Consider the following 14,466-nt stretch of genomic DNA (forward strand, 5'->3'; position numbering starts at 1 on the left):
AGTCAGCTGCAGAGGCCAGCACATTAACTGGAAAGCCAGCATGGTCAGAGGGGCAGGGAGAATGGGAGGTGCTGAGGAGATGCTTTGGAAAAGCACGCGAAATCTGAGTTAAAATTCTGTGGGAATTGTATGTTATCATGTAGGGAAACGTTGTGACAAAGGGAATACTACTAAGTGTGTACACTGTAGCACAGCTGTTTTAATTGAGGAGAAACTGTGGACTTGTGATCTGTGATAAAAATAGAAACCTGGTTTTGCAGATGTATTTTAACCAGAGAATAAAATGGCCACACGATGGCAGTAAAAGCTAAGAGATGAAGAGAGGCCTCCTACCATCTCAACACCTAAGTGTAAAGTGTAAAGTGCGCCAAAATTTCAAGGATCTGAACATTACCTGAACACCATTCTTAAAAACACACAGAAATAAATAAAAAATTGTAAACACTGCAGGTCTTTGGCCAAAATTGGTTTCTCAGGTAAAATAATGTCCAACTGATGAATTAGACATTGATGTCATCCTATAACTCTGTATTTAAGTTTGAACCCATGTTATTTCAAATAAATTCTAGAGTGGCTAAATTATATTTTAAAGCATGAGACAAGCTTTCCATTGGGTGTGGGCACATGCCTGTAATTCCAGCACTTGGGAGGTTAAAGTGGGCGGATTGCAACCTCAAGGCCAGCCTGGGCTGCATAGAGAGCTCAAGGCCAGCCAGGTCAGATCTTGTGGCAGAAGGAAAGAGAGAGAACAGAAGGAAAAAGGAGGAGGGAGAGAAAAGGGGAGGAAAGAAGGAAGAGAGGGAAGGGGATTCCAGCCTTTCCCAGGTGGCCAGAGCTGAGGCCAAAGGCCTCCTGAAGCGCTCCCCATTCTCCTGAGCAGACGCAGCTCTCTGATTTCTATGGCTTGCTGTCCTCAGGCTGCGACCCCTAGGGTCTTCGGGGGCTTTGATCTGAGCTCCACACTGCACCAAGTCCTGGACCCCACTTCTCACAGCCCTGCCTACTGGGACAGGAACCACAGGAGCCTGCTCACCTCAGGGAGACCCCACAGGGCCCCTCCCTGGGCACCAGGCAGAGACGCTCCCCTCCTCGCAGTGCACAGAGCACGGAGCACTGGGGGGTGGGGGGCCAGGAGCCGGCTGCAGTGGCCCACGCAAAGGGAGGCGTGTCACCCACGGGCGGCTCCTCCGTGGCCTGAGTTCCTCCAGGGACAGCACGGGCACAGGCTCCACTCAGACACACGTGAACCCAGCACCTGGAAAGTAGGAATAAACAAACACATCAAGCTCTGCTTGGCTAACGCAGTGGGAGGGTGGTGTCCCGAAAGGCTACTCCTCTTCTCTGCGACAAATCCTCCAACAAAGGAGAGAAGACAAAGCCAGGAGTCAAACGCTCATCCTGAGGCAGGGAAACTCGGAAACTCGCACCAGCTAGGCCCGGCCAGGCCGGCGCTCCGCGGACGCAGCAGGGCGTCCCAGCTCACGCAGATCCGCCGTCCTCCCGCCGCGTCTCGCCGCGAGGCTCCGCGAGTGACCCCACGGAGCGGAGCTCAGTCGCAGGGGAACGAAGTCGCTCCCTGCGCGCACCGAGGCCAAGGTGATGCTCGCTCATCTGCAGTCCCGGGCCCGCGATCCGCGGCGCCCTCACCAGAGCCCCACCGGCCCCCACAGACCCTCGCTGCCGCGCTTCTCCCCGCTCTTCCCGGCGTGGATTCGCTGCTGCAGGGCGCGAGCGCGGGGTGCGGGTGCGGGGAAGGCAGCCGAGGCTGAGTGAGCCCCACAGCTCTGTCTACCCGGCTCCCGCGGCACCTGCTCGGGTCCACCCGCTCCGCAGCACCCTCCTCCGGTGCAGGCCGCGGGAAGGGGGCACAGTGAGAGGACACAGGAGACGCACCTGCACGGCTGAGCAAGAAATCGAGTGCGGGACAGGGCAGCTCAGTGGGCAGTGCTCACCTGGCACGGGAAAGGCCTGGCTTCAATCCCAGCGCTGTACACAAAATTGAAGCTAAATCCTATTTTAAACAAAAACCAGTATAACTCAAACACACATTAATTGAATGTGAAAATCAGAACTGTTCTTTGGGATGGAAGTGGCCGGTCACCGCACCCCTCCTACCCGTGCGCGTGCTGGGCCTCAGGGGGAGCAAACATCCTGTGCTACGAGGCTCAGCCTGGCTTGGACCCCCAACTCCTGCTTCCAAACGCTGACCTCTGCGATGACAAGCGCTGCCGCCACTGCCTTCCCTTGAAGGGAGCCTTCCTTTGTGAGTCAGTCCGGTGCTTTCCTGGAGGCTGTGACCGTGCTGACTGATGCCGAAATAATTAATAAAAACCATAACAGAAAAACAGGCAAAGAAATCGAGAAGAGGACCTGAGACCTATCAAACATGCTCATAGTAATTACTTTAAAATTAGGATAATACGAAAACATAGTTGTTTTAATTTATTTTTAAATTTTTTATTTAAATTAATTTTTAATTCACACAAAAAACTTTAAAAGCATGCCTACGAATGGGGTGCTTCATGATGTTTCTGTCACTGACCAGGTTCGTGGAGATCTCCACGAGCCTGGGCAGGCTCCAGACATCCTAGCTGAGGCGTCAGCTAGGCAAGAGGCACGGCAGGCTCACCAGGCCGAGCAGGAAGCAGGAGAAAGCGGCAGAGGCTCTGGCAGAGGGCCTGGCAGTTGCACAGGCTAAAAGACATCTCACTGCACAGAGCTAGGCCAGGTCCAGCTGAGCGCAGCCTGGGTTCTAGATTTGCAGACAGCTCTGGATGGTCCTTTCTCTGAGGACTCTCTGCATGGGGCACCTCTGAGTTCAAAGGCTCTTTGGGCACCCAAGATCACTGCAGGTTTAGGGCAGTGACCAGACTGGTGTCCCTGTGTCCCTGTAAATCCTTTATCTTGGTGTCTCCAGTCTTGAAGGGGCCGAGGTAGGTTCTGTGATCCAGGACCAATCCACCTTGGGCTGCCAGTTTTCAGACAGACCCTCCTTGAGCGACCAAGAAGCCCTGGGTGAACAGCAGGACACACCCAGGGCTCTGAGGAAATGGAGACATATGGAGAAGACCACACCTTGTTCTGCTTCTGTCACACTGGGCATCGGAAGCCCAAGTGAAGATTCACTGCTTATTCTGTTGTTGCGTGGGTTTTGTTTGTTTTTAAACAACAGCATATTTCAGGTCTCTGACTGGCTCAGAGGAAAACACAGCCCATGCTTTTCAGGAGTACCTGGCTAAGTGCCCCTGGTGGCCTCTGTCTCATTTTGATTGCTGATATGTTGGGTAACAAAACTCGAAAGGCTGCACAAAGCCTTTAGCTCTGTTTGCTTTTAGTTGCTGGCTTTGGTCCCTGAGTTCAGAGGTCAGCTGATGCATGGGCTCTACCAGCTGTGTGGACAGCATCTCCAACTCCTGGGTTGCCCTGGCAACAGCAGCCCACACTGCTGTCCAGAGCCCTGGAGGTGGCTTCAAGGGCCTGGCAGGGGTACAGGGGCAACTTTGATGTCAGACAACCTAGACTGCCCACTGGCCAGCTGAGGCCACCGTCTTCTAAGCATAGGGTCCAAGAGAAGCCACCTTCCTGGAGGAACCTCGCTCCTTCTCCTCTGGATCCCCAAGCTCTGTGCCTCCAGAGGCAGGCAGAGACTTCGCTGTCTGCACACCTGGATGGCTATGAATAAACTTGGAATTTCAGGGATGGGAAGCCCAGGCTTGCTGCAGTGACATAACCAGGCCTAACCTGTCTACCCGACAATGTTTTTCCCTGCTTTATTGCAGAGACACTCAAAACCTAGCTTTGTACCACATGCTGTGCTCACCATCTACAATCATCTGCTGCTCAGCGGCACCTGGGCCCCCTGACCCCACTGGCTGGTACCCTACCTGCCTCCCTGTGGCCCTGCTTTTCTTTCACTCTTTGCACCACAGGCCGGGGAACTCATGTCCTGCTCCTCCACTTCCGCCTGGCCCATTGCACGTAACACAACCATCTCCAGTTCTGCCCACACCATCACAGACCGGGCTTCACTTTCTTCTGTCTGCATGATGTTCCATGGTGAGTGTGGGCCACAGTTTCTTCCTCCATCCAGAGCTGGCAGACACTCTGCTGCTTCTACTTTTTCATTCTCCTGAACAGGGCTGCACTGACATAAGTGACATCTGCCCAACACACCTATTCCTTTCCCTTTATAGCGGCACCCAGGGTTGGACCACCAGGTCACTCCCAGGCAGCTCTGCTTTGACTTTTGTTAGAAATGTGTGCCCTGTTTCCCACAGAGGCTGTGCTGAGATGCCCCAGCCATGTGCAACCCTCTCCTCTCCACATCTGCATCAGTACTTGTTATCTTCTGTCTCTTGGCAGTAGTCATTCTTTCTGGAATGAGGCGATGTCACTGTGGTTTTGATTTACATTTCTCTGATGATCACTGCTGAGTGATTTTTTCACATGCCTGTTGGCTTTTGTATTTCTTCTTTTGAGAAATCTCTAGGTATACTGCTCATTTTTAAATTGTTATTCAAGGTTTTGCTGTTGAGATTTGAAGTTTATGTGTTAATTTTCACATTAACCCTTTGTCATGTGTATGACTTGAAAATACTTCCTCCCATTCTGTAGTTGCCTTTTCACTCTGATTGTTTCTTTCACTGTGCCGCTTTCTAGTTTGATGATGTAATCTCATTTGTCTGTTTGATTTTGTTTCCTGAACTTTTAGATCTTATCCAAAATAATCTTTGCCTGTTCCAATGTCCTGAAGCACTTCTCTTAGGTTTTCATCTAATAGTTTCATTGTTTCAGGTATTACCTCTAAGTCTTTGACCCATTTAGGGCTGACAGTTGTAGCTGAGGAGAGATGGGGTCTAGGGTCATTCTTCCTCATGGGGATGTTGGGTCTTCCCAGCACCATTTACTGAAACAACCGTCCTTTCTCCACTTGTCATGAGCATTTCCACCTCTGTTGGAATTCTGTTGGCTGCAGATCTGTGGGTTTAGTTCCAGCTCTCTCTCTTCCATTAGCCTATGCATCTGTTTTCATGACAGTGTTAAGCTGTCTGGACCATTTCAGTCCTGCAGGATATTCCAGTACTACAATCTGGTCATGTGCAATGCCACCTGCTTGGTTTTTTTTCTCAAGATGACTTTGCCTATTAGGGTTTTTTATGAGTCCATACAAAAGTTAAGATTAGTTTTCCTAGTTCTGTGAAGAATGTCCTTGGGATCTTAACAGAAATTGCATTGAATCTGTAGATTATTTCGGGTAGTGTTGTATCTGGGTATTCCCCAAAGCCTCTTGTGCTGAGAGAGCAGGGCTTCAGGCAGGTGACCAAATTTGGGAGTCACAATAACTAAATGTACAGTTAGGAGGTGGAGCCTGGCTGGAAGGGGCAGGTCATGGAGTATAACCTAGAATGTTATTCTCCCTCTTCTGTTCTGGCTTCTCTCTGCTTCCCAGCCACCATGATGGGAACAGCTCCCCTACACGACGCCCTTCCACCATGCCGATGGCCCTCAGGGACTGAACCTTCTAAAGTGTGGGCCAATATAAATCTCTCCTTCTTTAACCTGTGGGTGTTGGGTATTATGACTCAGGGACAAGGGAAGTATGTTAGATTTTTGTTACTATGATAAAATATCTGTGGATTGTTTGGGGTAATTATGTTAGCTTTCTATCTCAAAATATCTGAGATAAACAAGTGAATAGGAGGAAGGGTTTCTCTGGGCTCAGATTTTCAGAGATTTCAGACCATGGCCCCTTTTTTTTTTTCCAGTACCAGGAATCGAACTCACAACCTCATGCTTGCCAGGCAGGCCCTGTGCCACTGAGCTAAATCCCCAGCCCACAATGGCCCCTTGACCCCATCATTTTGGGCCTTAATGAAGCAGATATCATAGCAGGCAATACACAGAGCAAGGTGCTCACCATATGGTGGCCAGGAAGCAAAAAGACAGAGTACGAGGAAAGGCTGGGTCCCACATACTCTCCAGGGCATACTTCCCATTGCCTGTTTCCTCCAGCCAGGCTCCAACTCCTAAAATTTCTACCATCATCTCCCAGGAACACCATGACAAAGCCCTCAGCACACGACTTTGCTGTGACCAGCATGAGGATCCATACTACAACAGGCAGTCTGGACATTTCAACAGGTAATTCCCCCAGCCCACGCACAGAGGACACCTTCCCATGCTCGTGTGCATGGGTGTGCGTGTGTCCCCTTCAATTTCTTTCATCTGTGTTTTCTAGTTTTCATTGTTGAGATCTTTTGCCTTTTTGGTTAAATTTATTCCTAGGCATTTTATTTTTTGTATCTATTGTAAATGGCATCACTCTTTTGATTTCTATTTCAAAATATACACTTTTGGCATATAGAATCCTACACTCAATTCTTAGTTCTAATTTTTTTTGGAAAGAGTCTTGAGGTTTTCTACATTCAAGATTATGTCACCTGTGACATGATCAGCAGTGACAATTTAACTTCTTTCCCAACTTGGATGCCCTTTCTTCCTTTCTCTTAGCTGACTTCTCTAGCCAGATTGAATAAAAGTGATGAAAGCAGGCACCCTTATCTTCTCCCAGATCTTGTAGAGAATGCACCCAGCTTTCTACATGCAGCATAATGGTGGCTATTAGCTTGTTACATGTGGCTTTTGTTATGTTAAGGTACATGCCCTCTAACCTAATTTGTTTATTATAAAAGGATACTGAACGTCATCAAATGCCTTTTCTGTAGCTGTTGATCATGTTTTTTCTTCTTCATTCTGTTTTGTGGTATACTGCATTCATAGATTTGCATACATTGAACCATTCTTGCATCTCTGGGATGAATCCCACTTGATCTTATTAATCAATAAGATCTTATCATTAAGATCCCAACCTTATTAATTAAGATCCCAAATGATCTTATTAATGTACTGTTCAATTTGTTTTGGTTTTTTTTTGTTTGTTTGTTTTTCTCCGGTACCGGGAACTGAACTCACGACCTTGCACTTGCCAGGCAGGTGCTTTGCCGCTGAGCTAAATTCCCAGCCCCTGTACTGTTCAATTTAGATTGCTAGAATTGTGCCGAGGATTTTTGCATCTCTTTTCATCTCTTTTTGGCCTGAAATTTTCTTTCTTTCTTTCTAATGTCTTTGTCTGGTTTGGGTATCAGGGTAACATTAGCCTTGTAGAATGTGCTTAATAAAACTTTTTTCTGTTCAGTTTTTTGGAATAATTTAAGAAAATCTGGGATTAGTTCTTTAAACATTTGATAGAAATCAGCAGTAAAGCTTTGTGGTCCAGATTTTCCTTTGGTGGGAAACTTCATTACTGATTCCATCTCTTTATTTGTTATCAATCTATTCAGATTTTCTCTTGCTTCATGATTCCAGCTGGGTGAGGTATGTGTCTCCAGGGATTTGTTCATTTCTTCTAGGTTTTCAAATTCATTGGTATACAGTTATTCATAATTTTCTTAGTTACTTTTCTCTTGTTGCTGAGACAAAATAGCTGATATCCAGAATTAAAGAGAGAAAAGGTTTATTTAGCTCACAGTTTGTGGAGGTTTCAGTCCATACTCAATTAGCTCGAAGGCAGGGTGGCACATGGCAGAGGGCAACAGTTCATGGCAGCAGTGGAAGACAGCAAAAGCAACAATAGCAAAAGGGAGGAGCCTCTGCAAGTCTCTTCCTTCCCCCCCTCCTCCCCCCCCCACCACTTACATTGTGTGCAAACTACCTGCCCCAGGGCAGGTGTAGCACTCACACCCATAACCCCAACGTTGGACAATGAATCAATCACAAACTCAGAGGCCCACCCCAAGATTGCATGAGGCTTTGGGGGAACATCTAGACACAAACCATAACATTCTGCCCCTGCCCCCCCCAAAGACTCATGCACATCCTTTATGAGAAAGGCAGTTTAGTCCATCTCTAAGAGTTGCCAAAGTCCTAACAGTTTCAGGATTGCTGAAAAGTTCAAGTCCCAAGTCTCCTCTGAGATTTAAGGCAGACTCTTAGCTGTGAGCCCCTGTACAAATAAAAAGTTAAATATGTTCAACATTCAGTGGCACAACAGCATTCCAAAATATACAAACAGAGGAATACAAAGCATTGGGATAAAAGCAAGTCCTACATCTAGCAGGGCAAATGTTAAACCCTGTAGTTCCATGTGGAATATCTGAAGCAATCTGTGGTAAGTTGTGAGTGAGCTCCAAAGGTCTTGCATGACTCCACCCCTATGGCACTTCTGGTGGTTGTAGCTCCCATGGCTTCTCTTTCGGGTCCACTTTGCCCGCCCCCCCCTTGAAGCTTCCCTCAGACAATCCATGTTCCTGGCTTTTTCAACCTTCTGAGGTCTCCACTGCACTTTATGTTTCTCATTCACAGCTTCACACACTGCCCTCTCAAGGGCATACTGCCTGGCATTCTTCTAAAATCTGGGTGGAAGTCTCTTTAACCTCAGAACTCTTACACTCTCCATGCACCTAAAATCAGTGCCACGTGGATGATTCCAAGGTCTGCTGCCACCTGGAGCAGTAGTCAAGCTTTCCTTTCTCTTGTCCATAGGAGTCGAGTGCCCGGATCACTGGGCACTCTGAATCCAGTTCTGAGGAACAAATTCTCTGTGCTGCCACCATTCTGGAATCTGGTGCAGCCACAGTTGCCATTCTGGAACATGGCACTGTGTGGCTTTCTCCTCAAAGCAAAGTCTTTCACTTTTGCAGGTTTGAGGCTGCAAAGGGTTGAGACTTGCTGCTTCTTGTGATGCCCTCTGACCATCTTTTCTATTCCTCTATTGCTTCTCAGCACTCAAGATTTCCTCTGCTCTATCTTTGCAGTCCACATCTTTATTAGAGCTTCCTTTCTGGCCAAACTCACATTTTAAATCATTCTTCTGGGCTCTTTGCTCTTGATTCTCAACATAAATCTAGCTAAAACCCCCCAACAATAGCCATGCCACTACCCCAACATTCACCTGCCTTGAAATATCTTTTGCCAGATTAATCAGTCTGCTGCCCTTAATCTCAGTCACAGGCAAAGTCTCTGGACACAAGCAAAATGCAGACAAACTTTCTGCCAAGCCATAACACACATCATCTAGAGTCCAACAGCCAATACAGTCCTTCTTCCCAGCAGAAACCTCCCAACCTGGTCTTTACTGGTAGGATTTCTATCAGCTTTCTGATCTTCTGAGCTCTAACCAGAATCTCCCATACAGAACAGCCAATGGCATTCTAGCTCTTCTCTTTCAAGTGAAATCGCTGAACCTTTCCAAACACTTCCCACAAGTCATTTTCAAAGGCTCATGAGCCATATGGCCATGTATAGTCATAGCAACAACTACACTCCTCTGGTACCAAATTCTGTGTTGGTTACTTATCTCTCGTTCCTGAAACAAAATACCTAATGCCCAAAGTTAAGGAAGGAAAGATTTACTTAGTTAAGGAAGTTAAGGAAAGGAAAGATTAAGTTAAGGAAGGAAAGATTTACTTAGCTCACAGTTTGTGAAGATTTCAGTCCATACTCAGCTGGCTCCAAGGCAGAGTGGCACATGGTAGAGGGCAACAGTTCATGGTAGTGGAAGATAGCAAAAGCACCAAGAGCGAAAGGGAGGAGCAGCTGCAAGTCATTTCTACCCCTCTTACATTGTATGCAAACTACCTGCCCCAGGGCAAGTGTAGCTGTCATACCCATAATCCCAGCATTGGAGCATGAATCAATCATAAACTCTAGAAGCCTGCCCCATGACTGCATAGGGCTTTGGGGAGATATCCAAACACAAATCATAACAATAATACTCCTTAATTTTTGTATTTTTCTGGTATCAATTGTCTTCTTTTTAAACTCCGCTTTTATCCAAGTCTCATTTCTCTCTCTTAGTTAGCTAAGATTCTGCCAATTTTGTTTATCTTTCCAAAGTACTGGATCTTCTGGCTTCCCACCTCTGAGGGGTGGTGGAGGGATCTCCTGCCTGGTGTGGCTCCAGAAGTTTGGCCTGCGTGTACTGGTCCAGGAGTTGGAGCCCCAGGTCAGCCCAGCACAAGGACAGAGGCCTGGTTAAATTCCCTCTTCTTCCTCCATCAGGAGATACCTCACTCCAGCCTGCTTTGGCTATGAAGGTGAGCAGACCATGCTGTCCTCCCTGCCTTCTTCCATGCATCTTCTAGTCACTGTACCAATCTGGGCCCTAGGAACTTTCCCCTGGCTTTTAGCTCTTATGAAGGTCACCTGTCATGTGAGGAGCTGCTCAGCTGCTGTCTACAGGGTCAAGGTCGGTGGAGGGTCATAGCCACTGACTTGCTACACCTCCTACTTTTATTTTCTTTTTCTTTTCTTTTTTTTGTGGGGAGTGGGGTACCAGGAATCAAATTCAGGACCTTAAGCTTGCCAGGCAGGTGCTGTTCTACTGAGCTATACCTCCGGCTCCCTACTTTTAAATCTTGTGCAGATGATTTAGGATTCCTCAGATGTCTCAAGACCCATCCCATAAACATGGCTCTCAAATACTGTCATCTGTGATCACTTCTCCAATAGTGAAGGGACCAATCTTTACTTGCTTGTGATGTCCAGATTTCAGTACAAAGATTTGTCCCAAAAATGTTTCCTAAACCTTCCGAAGTTCCACACCGTCTCTCTGTGCCCTTTCTAAACTTGAAGCACTCCCTGACCATAATGCTTGGTGATTCATCTGAGGTCTGGTACGTGGATGGCCTCCTCTGTGGATGGGATTTAATGTTTCCATTTGGCTCTCAGGGAGCCTCTGCCTGGTCTGCACCACCCCTGAGGACAACCACACAGCATCCACTTCAGATTCCATTCAGATCACTACATGATCCAGAGACCCAGCACCATGGTGATGGCAGGAAGCCTCTCTGATGTCTGTGTCCACCGCCCTTCAGTGTGGTGCTCTGGGAAGCCCTCCACACTCACCAGTGAGGCTGAGGCATTCATAGGTGTCAGCTTGGGCCTCAGGCAAGCAGGCACCAAATGGGACTGGCAGACAAGGTCCAGGCTACAGCCTGTGCCTTGACAGAGACAAGAGACTGGGAGCCCTGGGTGACCCTGTCCCTGGTCTGCTTGGGGGCGAGAAAGAGGCCCAGGAAAGGCTGATGAGCAACACAGTTCTCAGAAGCCTCAGCTGACCACTTCCCCACCAAACCCAAGCCTAACCCAAGTCAGTGGTGGGGCAGCCAGGGAGGATGGGTGGCCTCACATCCTACATATGACCTGTGTCCACCTGTCAGTGAGATGTGCCCCACCAACCCTCCCAAGGTGACACCCAATAGGCCACTATGGCCCTCCACTTGCTTCTGCTGTGCGAAAGCAGCTGCAGGAAAACCACCCTAAAAAGGAAGAGTTTACCGTGTTAGTAGCTTTCCTTCATCACACCTTTTAATGGTCACTAAGTTTGGTCAGTGAGACCCTTGGCTTGAGAGAATCCTTCTTCATCTGTCTTGGTTACTTTTCTCATTGCTGAGACAAAATACTCAACACCCAAAATTAAAAAGGAAAGATTTATTTAGCTCACAGTTTTTAGAGGTTTCAGTCCATAATCAGCTGGCTCCAAGGCAGGGTGGCAGAGGAGAAACAGTTTGTGGTGGGCAGAAGACCACAAAACAAGTAAGGGATTTTAACATCACTTTCTACCCCTTTTACCTTATCCAGGCTACCGGGATTACAGCAGTGCCAAACCACTCAGTGGACCAACATAGTAATCACCCACTCTCACTCCCAGGATCACACAGTCTAGATCTAACCACCTCTGAAAATGACCCCATGAGGCTTCCGGGAACATCTAGATGCAAGCCATAGCACCATCCATCCATGAGACCAGCCTCCTTGGTTTGCCTGGACCTCACATTCACTTGCTATGGGCCGTCTGTGCCTTCATTTGCCACTCCTGATTTAAAAGACACCAGGATGAGAGAGAAAGTCATTATCTATTCAAGGCCTGATCCAACAGTTTAAATGCTTGACTGGCTCCTGAAATCCCACTAGGTAGCACAGCCACAGAAGTGCTAGTTTCTGTGGAAAGTTAAAGTAGGACATCTCATCACCATGGATACAGTGTCCCTCAGGTAGGCTCCAACCAAAAAGATCAGCTCCATGACCAGGGATGGAAATGACAGCTGACAACAGGGACAGCCTTGGAAAGGGCAGGTCCCCACGGGAAGCAAGCATTTTAAGTGTTTCCCAATCCTCATTTTTTCACAATGATGGGTCCACTTGGACTTGTTTTTCCCCTCATTTTACTGGTGCACATTGTTATTCAGGTCAGTGGGCTTCGTCTTGGCAGATTTGTACATGCAAAATAACCTCTAATTTTCTTACTGGGCTGTGGGGAGCCCAGGCCTCCCAATGCTAAGCAAGCATCGTATGATACCCCATTGTCTGCACTGAGGTGAGATACAAGTGCTCCTTACAAATGTGTACGAGAGGCTCTCCCATATCATAATTAAGATGAGAAGAATTAAGCTGTACCTGAGAGAAAATAGGCAGTCTTTCTTAAAACCAGATAAACATGACCTGTCCATCACCAGGCTATCTTGTGTGATTGACACTGTGCCAAATGTCAGGAGAGACACAGACAGGGGACAGTACCCGCTTCCCTCCGATCACTCGGAGCTCAGTGGTGCTGCAGCACAGAACTACAGGTAAACACATATATTCCCTGTAACTCAGCGATTCCATCCCTGAGTATAAATACAAAAGAAATGATGCTTGTATACATCAAAGACATAGTTGAGAGCATTCACAGGTACTTCCTTCCTAATAGCCAGAAGGTTAAACAACCTCAATGCCCCCTCAAAATGATAAACTGTGATACAACAGCAAAATCTAGGTCAGTGTCTCACGAAGTTGAAAATTGAAGTCGAGGACAAAGGAGGTTATTGTTGTCAGGGTTTACAAGGGAAAAGATTTACTACAGGACATATAATTTATAGGACTATTTTATAATATTCACCTAAACAGTCAAATACAGAAGACTACAGGAGATCTGTCCATGCACTAGAAACCCAAAGAACCCAGCTGAGGGCCTAGATCCCATGGCAATGAGTCCAGCTAGAGGCCTAGAGCTCATAACAATGCCCCTCACAAGTCCAGCTGGAGGCCTAGAGCCAACAACAATGTCTCAGAAAGTCTGTATCAAGGATCTGCACTGGGAAGGCCCAAAGGTCTATGGTGGAAGCTAGAAAGTCTGCACCAGTGGGATGAAGGATCTGTGCCAGCAGGCTGAAGGATCTGCACTTATGCCAGGAAATGATGCTCAAGGTAAGGACCAGAGCTCCTGCCAAGAGGAACACAGCCATTCTCAGTGACAGTGAAGACCTGAGCTCCTCTGACAATGAGAACAGCTGAGTTCATATTAAGAAAGCCAGCGTGACAAGCTTCTCCAGGAGAATCAACAGCACACCATCCTCCCCTCCAGTTCTCCTTTAATGCTGTTGACAACAATTCTCAGCGGATCCTTCCACATCCAGCACCATGCTGATTCAGTTCATCTGGGAGTTACAAATTGACCACCAGTTAATCCACCACAGAGGTAGACAAGAGGAATATTTATGAAGAAGAGAGAAATAGTTCCAATAGTCGGGAGGGGACCTGAAGATGGGTTCCCAGGGGGAATCTTTGTCTAGGAGTTTTTATACCAAAAAATGTTCAGGGTTCAGAGGACTCCCAGTCAAACTAGATCAATCTGTAGGACTGAAATAAATAAGCTTACTTAATCACTTGCTGGTGTAATTATTTAAATACAGGTTAACCAAAACTTGCATATTTTTGTTAATTCTTATACAGTAACAGGAAATATAAAAATGCCAATTTTATCATGTTTATTAAATACAAGAATAGACTGGTTGAAATGACAGCCACCCACATGGTGCTCAGGAGAGTTGGTCCATACACAAACGCACTGACCATCTGATGCTCGGGGTAGACTGTGATGCGGTTAAACCAGGAAGGGGTATAGGAGGAGTCGGCACACAGCAAGTGTGTTTCTGCAGGGCCTTGAAGTCTTTTCCTCTCCAAGGGGTTCATTAAGAGGCAAAATGAGAAGGAAAAGCATATTCCAGATAGCCAGGAGCACAGCTGTCACACTGAGCATATGTCACCTTGCTGTCACCTCATTCATTCCACCCTAGACTCCACTGTCTGCCTGGCCCCTCTCAGCACTTGCCCTCAGCTCTCGTTTATCTGACCAAGGCCTGGACATCCTGATGCTGCCCACTGTCTCCTACCCTAACAGCAGCACGGCAGAGACACAGCATGAAAACACACTCACTCTTGCTTTGGGCAACAAGGGAAACTCACAATCAAACCCAAGAGAAGGGGTCCAGACCCACAGTCACTAGTACACCATCTAGAGCCAAATGGGCACTGAATGTGGCAGACCCCAGCACAAGTAGAAAACAACCCTGTCAGGAGCAGCAGCAGAGTGGCAAGGCCCTGGGGCATGGCCTGGGCAGAGAGCTGACATCCACCTCCCATCTG

General features: G+C 47.5%; 1 long non-coding RNA gene across 4 annotated transcripts in view; it reads right to left on the reverse strand.

Moving 5' to 3' along the window:
- Positions 1 to 770: 770 nt before the first annotated feature.
- Positions 771 to 14,466, reverse strand: part of LOC102021144 — a 30,877-nt gene continuing 17,181 nt past the window's right edge. For 3 of the 4 annotated variants that reach the window (XR_001231394.1, XR_264182.2, XR_001231396.1), the window contains exon 4: positions 771 to 1,255. This is a non-coding gene — a long non-coding RNA (uncharacterized LOC102021144). Of the gene's footprint in view, positions 1,256 to 11,507; positions 11,876 to 14,466 lie in introns of those variants that run through there. The other variant, XR_001231395.1, reaches the window with a different exon arrangement.

Source organism: Chinchilla lanigera, unplaced genomic scaffold, assembly GCF_000276665.1.
Source record: "Chinchilla lanigera isolate Chin_1 unplaced genomic scaffold, ChiLan1.0 scaffold00095, whole genome shotgun sequence".
In the NCBI taxonomy this organism is placed as follows: Eukaryota; Metazoa; Chordata; class Mammalia; order Rodentia; family Chinchillidae; genus Chinchilla; species Chinchilla lanigera.